This window comes from Corvus brachyrhynchos, unplaced genomic scaffold (genome assembly GCF_000691975.1).
Source record: "Corvus brachyrhynchos isolate BGI_N302 unplaced genomic scaffold, ASM69197v1 scaffold1261, whole genome shotgun sequence".
NCBI lineage: Eukaryota > Metazoa > Chordata > Aves > Passeriformes > Corvidae > Corvus > Corvus brachyrhynchos.
In genome coordinates, this window is record NW_008236025.1 from 57,907 (window position 1) to 64,587 (window position 6,681).

At 45.8% G+C, this 6,681-nt stretch overlaps 1 gene segment (V, D, J or C); it reads left to right on the forward strand.

Moving 5' to 3' along the window:
- LOC108445976 overlaps window positions 1–6,681 on the forward strand; it is a gene marked incomplete at its 3' end in the record, with an annotated part of 29,550 nt that overhangs the window by 21,900 nt on the left and 969 nt on the right.

Here is a 6,681-nt window from a genome sequence, read left to right on the forward strand (position 1 = left end):
TAATGTTCATTTCTGTATTAAGCCTGTATTTCTTCTGCCAAATGTATCTCATGTGCATTTTAGGTTCCTGTAGTAGTGATGAAAATAAAGTTTTATGAGGCCAAAATGCTGTGGGTGTTCAGTGCTTTTTCTTCCAAAGCCGGCCCAGAGATTGCTGGAATCCAACTGTCCTAATGCCCAGTGGGATTGGAAACACAGCTTTGATAAGGTAGATTTCCTGTTGGCTGAATTTGTCTTTTCCAGACTTTGTGCAGGGAAGTGTCTCTCTGGCACATTCAAGAGCTTCAGTGAGGAGAGACCTTGCTGAAGGCCTGAGGGAGGAAAATGCTCATATGAGCAGAGAAGAAACCCTGCAGTTGTTTTGCACTCAGGGGTAGGGAGGAGGAAGGGGCCACCAGGAAATAATGTCAGGCGGTTTGATGGTGTGATAGTTTCCACAGCAACTTGGTTCTTACCTAATGGAGCCCAGCACACACCTTCCCCAGCTCACCCCCCTCTCACAAGCAACAGGCAGGACGCTGTGGTCACCATTTCTGACTCAGTTACACCAGGCAAGAGCAACCCTCCCCTGCTTTTGACAAAACCAGTTCACCACATCCTGAAGGGGAATTAAGGCTTTTCTCCCCCTGGCTCAGCTCCTGCTGCCTTCAAGAGAGCCTCTGCAGAGGACAGAGCAAGGTGTGCTGCATTAGGCTTGCTCAGGTCAGACCCCTCAGGCCCTGCAGACACCCAGAGAAGACCCTCAGCCCTTGCAGAAGCTACGTGAAATTTGCATGGCAAATCCAAAAACATTAAAACGCTCAATAAGTGCATTCTACCACCCTAATGTCAATCAGGGGGAGCTGTGCACCAGCATTTTTATCCTGATTTTCCCGTGACACATTTTCTTGCCACACCTTCTCCCAGTCTCTCAGGCAGATTCCTATTTTGAGAACAGTCCCTTAGACAAAAACCAGTGGAATCAGATGGACAGGAGGGAAAGGCCCATGATTAAGTGCTGTTATAATCCCTTAGTCATAAAGTGTTGATCAAGTCTGGGGCTGGGATTGGATCCATCTGCACCTCCCCTGAGAAGGTGTTTAGAAAGCAGGGGTGCCTTTTCTGCACCTCATGACTCAGTGGGTCCTTTTGCAGCTCTACCCCTTTCCTGCCCCCAGTCTCAGCATCAATCCTTCTAAATTAATTCCAGTTCGATGTTCCTGTGTCTGTTTCATCCATGCAGTAAAGCTGCAGAGTCAGCGTTGCTGTTGGACTGTGCCACGCTTTGGCAAATTGGTATTAAACCTGCTTTTGCTGACACCTCTGACAGTGAGTGTTCAATGGACCTAAAGCCCTCACTTCATGACAGGCTTCCTGACTGCCCCCACCAAGCAGTGCCTTTTCACTTTGCATTTGCAATGCAGAACATGCAGCTCAGGAGAACAGGAGAATAGAATTGTTCCCAGAAGGAACCCCACAACTGGGAGCTTTGCTGCGGGCCAATAGTGAGATTGACTTAGTGGGGTTAATTCCACAGAAGGGGACAGAATCTGCAGCTCTCCCAACTGAGATCAGCTGAGGAGAGTTTTGTAGAGAACCTGTGCTCCACAGTAATTGTCCTCCCTCTCTTAAAAGCACCTTTGCATTTGGAATTATCCTGAAATCTGAAGAAAACCTATTATTCTCTAAGGGATGCTACAGCAGTGGATGGAATAAGGGAGGATGACTAGAAGCAGAAGGCTTTGGTACAATACATTTTAACAGTGCTATCTCTATTCTCCTACAGATTAATTTGTGTCCATATCTGATTGTGCTCAGACACCCTTGAAAATCTCCAGGGGTTGAGCCACTGTCCCTGGAGATATTCAAAAGCCACCTGGACATGTTCCTTGGCAAACAGCTCCAGACAGTCCTGCTAGAGCAGGGGAGACCCAATCACCAGCACAGGTCCCTTCCAACCTCAGTCGTTTGTACTTCTGTGATACCTTTCTCATAGTGTTGGAAATGACAAGAAGTTGAAAATTTGTATATAACTTTAGTCAGGGGTTTTGTTTGCCTTTGCCCAGGGGAAAAGAATTGAAGTTTCTTTTCAAAGGACTGTTTCCTAATTGGACAAAGGATCAGCCACCCCTTGGGGGTGATTGGCTAAAATCCTAAAACATCCATTGTCAAAATATTTTTCTACTATACCATAAATAAGACTTTTCAAGGTTGCAGGTGGCTTGGTTGTTTACATTCCCTTCTACCTTTTCTGTGAGAGAGAAAAATCTCTCACGGACTTAGAAAATAGCAAGAAAATCCTTGCTAGTAGCATTTTTGTATCCATATATAAGTACATGAAAAATCAGTGAAAACCTTGTGTGATGGAAGGATTTTCTCTGCACACCCGGGCTATGTGTGGATGAAATGATTTCTGTTGCACATCCTGGCCAGAACAACATCCTGGCCAGAATAAAGTAATGCCTTCATTCTCTAACACTAAAAATTGCTGCTGGAGAGTTTTTGTTTTTCCTGCAGTTTCCGTGACAAGACTACCCACAATGTGAACTGCAATAAAACTTCTAAACTAATTTTAGGAACATTTTCACCTCCTGCACATCATATTTATTTTTCCTCCCCCTTGGTTGGTCTCACACATAGAGTGTGGTATGGAACATCTGTCCCGCTGAGCAAGTCAAAATGGAGAGAGCTCTCTCCTGTGGCAGAGAATATTAAAAGCATCCTGAAAGAATAAATCTCTTTCTAAGAGGTTACATGGGAAAGCATCATGAGGAACAAGGAAATCTGAATAGCAGGGAGAATATTTTGCATTTTCTCTCACGTTTTTATTTACATCCAGTGAGAGGAGTGTTGATGCTTCCAGTCCACACCTTTCTTGCTTCTGCAGAAATGTATGGGAATGATCCAAGCAGAAATGTATGGGAATGACCCAAGCAGAAATGTATGGGAATGACCCAAGCAAGGTTCAATATCTGAAAGGTTTCTGTGCCCAAGACACAAAGGATGGTGAAGCTTCACAGCCAGAAAGGCTCTGGCAGCACCAGACCGGACTCCCAGTCTCATCCCTTCAGTGGAGGGGCTTTCCCAGAGCCAGCAAGAATGTGACAGAAGGAGAAGTTCAGGACGATATCAACATCTCTGCATTACCTGACCCCTTTGCACCTCAGCCCCCTGAACCCCCACATGTCAAAGGCTCAGCCTTGCCCTCGCAGAAATCCTTGGGGCTTTTCCCTTGTGGTGCCCCATAGCGTTCTAGGGCCAGAATTCCTCACCCACAGGCCCTTGGCTGCCTCTGGGCACAACACAGCAACCTGACCCGGGGTTTATTTACCTGCCAAAGGAGCTCAGGGAAGGTTGCAGCCAGTTGCAGTGCAGATGGGTCTGGATGGAACGTGGCTGATGCTGCTCCTTTCTTCCTGAGGTAAGGCTGGGCTGGGTGTCCGAGCTCTGCCTGTGCCCATCACTGCAGCTGCTGCATCCCCGGGTGCAAGGCTTGTGTTTGGGAAGAAGGGTAGGCATGTATTTAAAAGGATACTCAAAGCAAACCTCAAGACTTCTGTGAGTTTTAATTTGCTTGAAGTAATTAAAATACGTGGGATGAGGTTAAGAAAATTCCTTGGTTTCCTTTATTTTAAATCAGATTTCGTCATAATATTATTTTCAATTTCAACTTCACAGTTGAGAGGGTAAAACAGACTGTTTCACTCTCTGGTCACATAACCTTTTGATAAGATGATAAATGTATTATTTTCTCGGTTTTAATTTAAACAGTATCAAACTCCATGAGAATGTGCAATATTAAATAGCTTTTTGTACCACTGAATCCTTCTGCTGTCTTATACAGCATTAAAAATACAATGTAATAAGCATATTCCTGCATCTGCTGGGTACAATCTGACTTGTCTGTTTTGTGTCCTGAAATACTAAAAAGTTCCTGATAAAATGAGATCTATTGATGTCAACTGAACTTCTTTCTCTGATCTCTCCTGCTACCTTCTGGCCAAAGCGTTTATTGCTCTCACAACATTTTCACCTTCATGAAATCCAGCAAATAGCTCAAACAGGAGAAAAAAAACCAAAAAAACAACCAACCAAAGAAACCACCCAAACCCCACAAGAAGTGTTGTGTCTGCACATGCCACAAATTAAACTTCTTTGCTCTTCATTTGCATTCTGGCCGTGCCAGCAGGTGCCGTTGGAAACTCTTGCTAAGTGATACAGAGGCTTTAGAAAGTCCAGGGCCAGGAAGCTGAAAGAGCTGAAAAACTGAAGTGAGATTCAGAGAAGCTTCATTTGAAGGTGCAAACTACAGCAGGGTTACAGCTGGAAGTGATTTGTAACAGGAGGAATGGAGTAGAATACGGGAAGCACTTGCAGCACTGCTTTCAAAATCCTTAGGATTTCTAAAGGAGTTTTAAACTGTAAGTTATTTGGGAAACTTGGTCAAACAAATGCTGTAGGATAATTTCACTCCTGCCTTGCTTTTTCTTATTCATTTTCATGCCCACAGTTAATTATTCAAACTTGTACATTTGTTGCCATCACAGAAGGATGGAACCCCAGTCTTAGTAAGTCCTGATTCCTGACTTATGATCAGCATGGGGTTTCTGTCAGATTTTGCCTTCGATTCACAGGTGAGAATCTGTGCTTCTGCTGAATTCTGTGACAAGCATTTCTCTTTTCCAAATGTCAGGAAATACTGGAGGAGGGGAGAATGCTGGTAATGCAAAGTCATAGGGAGAAAATGCCAGGAGGAAATCCAAGGCTCACCTGAGTGAGCACCACAATGGGTAGGTTAATTCAGCTACAGGCTCGGTTTGATCCGGATCTTATTCAGGATGCAGTGAGTGATTTGTGCCATGACTGGATGCAGGGAAGACAACTGCATGGGGTTGCAATCAGGCCATCTTCATTATTGCATTTCTGAAAACCTCCCATAAGCAAGTCACCCACTTAAATGTGTGTGGAACCACAGAGGATATGCAAGGAATAGCTGAAAGGGGCATATCCATCACAGAAACTCATTAGGAGGGTGCTTAATTACCTGACTGCAAGGCAAGAGCTCTTTCTCTTTCTCTCCCTTATATTTCAGTCAGCAGATATGGTCTGAACTGAAGTATTGGAGAACCTGATCTGCCCCTGCAAAACCACTCAGGACTGGGGAGTGCAGCTTGCAGAATGGAAACATTTCTTCCAAAGCACAGCTTTGAAAATAGATTTCAGCTCTATGATTTCTGCAGGGAGGGCCTGAGTTGATTCCTGGCTGTGTCAAAGCCTCCCACGATCAGGGCACTTCATCTTTTGTGATCTGTAGAAGGTATTGGAACATAACCTGCAAGGAGACAGAGTAGAGACAACCCAGCTTCATTTTGTGGGGATCTCTAACGGGCACTGTGCACATGCAGTTTTATTTTGATGACAAACAGACTCTCTGGCCATGGGGTTCCACCTGCCTGGGCACACTGCTAGATCATCCTTGGGAGAACACCTTCTGTTCACACTTGACAGGAGTCACCTCCAGAGGCTGAGAGTTTCTGTCCTCTTCCCAATGCCCCTGTCAATGCCCACAGCCCCGCACAATATCATCATGAGGAGCACATTTGGGAACATACACAGGGTTAGGCACCACAGCCCCATGAACAGGTGCTCCAGAAAGCAGCCAGTCCACAATGAACGTTCTTCCCCATCCTTCCAAAGCCAAGCTCAGGGCTTGTCTGCGGAGTTGTGCAACCCCATCACATGTGCCTGTACCTGTGTCTGCAGCCTTACAGAAGAACAACACACCCTAAGTTCTGACAGAAGAACACACACCACAGATACAGCAAACTACAGAAATACAGAAAAAAACCCACACTGAATAGCTCTCCTCACTCCTCTGTGTGCCTCTGCTTTACCCACAACAAATTACTTTTGTATCACTTGCCTATTTCTCTGCTCCTTTCGTGCTTTGAAACTTGCAGCCTGAAGGGGACAAGTTGTCCTTTGTCTTTTTTGTAGAAGAACAAACAGTGCCTGGGACTGGGAGCTCTGACCTCAGAGTTGGTTTGTCCTGAAAAGCCACCTCCAGGCAGCTCTTCCCAGCTCAGAAGAACCTATAACCACAGAAAAACACTAGATGATTTATCCTTCAAGGAAACCAAACACTGAACCATATCCAGAATTGGAATCAGCCAGAATCCAGGAGAAATTCCACCCCCTGCAGGGGCCTGGGTTTAGAAGAATGGAGTTTCCTACACCACTGACCACTCATCTGCACCACCTCCACGGGACAGGGCTGCACGGATCCAGCACAGGACAAGCACTCAGGGATTATGTGAGCAAGAGTCGCTGATCAGGCCCAGATCTGACCTGCTGTCCTCTGCAGCAGGGCCTGCCATGCACTAGGCAAGGGCACAGCCCTGTGCTTAGCTAAAGTGTAAAAGAATAAATTCCCTTGGTGATCCTATGCTCAGTGTCCTTGTGTCCCTGCCCAGGTGACAAACAACCAACAGAGATGGCAAAGTCAGTTTTCTCCCTGGTCCATATCAGATGCAGAGACGTGAATGTCTCTGAGAGTCTTTCACTGGATCACAGAAGGGGTGAATGTGGAAGAGGCCTCACGTACACAGAGAGGGCTTAAAAGAAAGATGGGGACCATGCAGGGTGAGAGACATGCAGGAGGGCACCAACAGCTTCCAGTTCTGCTCCTCCTGCCCCACCTAC